Source organism: Carlito syrichta, unplaced genomic scaffold (assembly GCF_000164805.1).
Source record: "Carlito syrichta isolate Samal-C Ts95f unplaced genomic scaffold, Tarsius_syrichta-2.0.1 Scaffold316036, whole genome shotgun sequence".
Lineage (NCBI taxonomy): Eukaryota > Metazoa > Chordata > Mammalia > Primates > Tarsiidae > Carlito > Carlito syrichta.
In genome coordinates, this window is record NW_007260132.1 from 601,322 (window position 1) to 603,774 (window position 2,453).

A 2,453-nucleotide genomic window follows, 5' to 3' on the forward strand; every position below is an offset into this window, starting at 1 on the left:
TTTTAACACCCGTAAAATGCATCTTTTGCAAGTAACACATGCTAGAGGCAATACTTTGAAATTAAGAGGAAAAAAATCCTTTGACTTTTCTCTCTTTACTGCATTTGATCCCCAAGAGAGCGGATGGAATCTGTGGCCGAGTTCAGCAGTCACACAGAAACTCTGCTGCCTAGCCACTCTGGCCTCTGAGGCCACGTGCCAACTTCCATGTCTTTTCTTCCCAAAGCTCCTCCTAGGCAGAGTCGCCACTTGTAAACAAAGGCTCCCATCGGCGGTAAGTGAGTGACTGAAAGGAGTGACAAGAACACCTCTCAGGTGAGAGCAAGAGGAATGAAACACTCGGTGCGAGGGCAGGTCAGACACGGCGGCTGGCACAGGATCCAGGATCCAGGCCTGAGCCCTGGCGCGGGCCTGCAGGACCATAGTCTGCGTGACCTGCAGGAAGAAGCACAGAGGTCTGTGGCCTTCCATGAAGGCCTCTCGTTATTCTGAAACATTTTGTTTTAATCTCCCACTTCCTGATTTTCCCATTGCAGTTGATAGTTTAGAGCAATCTCTCCCCCGGTTATTAATCAGTACACATTAATCAGTCCCTGTAATTCATTTGGAACTCATGTATCTAACACAGGGGAAACACCTGGTAAATATTTACAGAGTGAGTGGACAAATAAATGATGGGGTGAGGGTGAGGGAGAAGAGACAGAATTAATTCCCAAGGCTGGAGTTATTGTTCCTTCAGCCCCTGGTTCACTTGCCCCTGGTGGCCTCACCTGTGTGGCCCAGGATTCTGTATCAGTAGCATCGTTTCCTACGTTTGCTGTCATGGGAACAAGAAGTCACAAAACAGTACTTCTGACCTCAGGTACCAAACCAGGAAAGAGTTCTGTTTTGAAAACCCCAGATGAACGAACGAACGCACAGGCAGCAGTGATACTTTTAGCAGGAAATGGAACCACTAAAAAGCAGGCAAGCCAAGAGTCCTGAAAGTGGAAGAGTCTCCCAGGCCAAGAGGCAGTTAGATGGGAGATGGAACAGAAGCCGCGTCTCAGCTGGGAAGCGAGCGTGCCCAGACACAGCCAGTCGTGAGGCCGTCATGGCGGCCCAGGTCTGGCAGCTCCTGAAGCAGCATTGAAGGTTCATTTGTCTCGACCTGCAGCAGAATTTTCGTTCCAAGCGTAACCAGAAAATTTAGACTTTTCCCAAGGGTTGAGGTGACCCCTCCCTCCTGTTTCAGGCCTGCCCAGCTTGAAACCAGGCAAAGGGCAGAAATGCACCGGCCTGGGAGGGGCAGGTGGGGCCCAAGCCAGGGCCTCTCCCTTTTCTGTGTCAGACGACTCTTTGTGGAGTTGTCTGGAGCGATTTGGTGGTCGCTGCTCTTTCTGCCCCCCTGTCCCTGGAGCTCCCAGCTTCTCCCTATCTGCAGTCCAGAGTCCCCTGCCAGGCTGGCCAGCTCACACCTATAATCCCAGCACTTTGGGAGGCCAAGGTGAGAGGATGGCCTGAGCCCACGGGTTCGAGACCAGCCCGGGCAACTTGGTGAGACCTCCGTCTCTTCCATAAATCAAAAAATTAGCCAGGCACGGTGGCGTGTGCCTGTACTTCCAGCCACTTAGAAGGCTGAGGCTGAAGGATCACTAAACTTCACCAAAGGCACTTTCTGTAATTTAAGAGAGCTCAGCCTAGCAAAATGATCTTCAGTATCTCCAATGTCAGAATCACAGAAATACAACGTGAGTATCGGTCCACTCCCAGCTCCTCACCTTAGCCACTTTCTTTAAGGAGGTGAGACTGCGGTTGAGACTGCGGCGGCCTGGAGCGTGCCACTGCCCTGCAGCCTGGGTGACAGAGTGAGACTCCTCAAAAAAAAAAGAAAGAATCCCCTGTCAGGCCAACCACCAACAGAGGATACTTAGCCCCAGAGATCGCACGTGAGACCCTGTGGGGATGCGTGTGGTCCCAGGTATCGGAGCCAGGACACACGGCACCTACCCTCGCCCTCCCTGCACCCTCATGCCTGGCTGGCACAAAGTCCTGTCTCTTTCGGCTGTGCCCCCTGCCCCCCCCCCGTCACCTCAGGTCTCCCCTCCTCACTCCCCCTGCCCCGCGCTGCGCTCCCCTCCCCCCTGCAGCGTTCAAAACTCTTACCACCTGTCCCTGTCCCACCTTATGCACTGAACCCCCAAGTGGGAGGCATTGAGTAGTGTATATGACTGAAAACATTGATGACAACTGGATGCCCCTGCTCTAGGACGTTGATGCCAAAAACCTGCCCTCAATTATCAAGGACGTTCTCAATCTACCTGAAAAAGACCACAAGAGCCTGAAGGAGAACCAGACAGACTTTGAGAGTCTTTTGATAGGTTATGATAGAATTACTGGATAAGAAAGCCGACAAGGTGATAATCTCTGATAGACTTGCATCTTCAGTCTGCTGCTTGTGACAAGTTCCTACA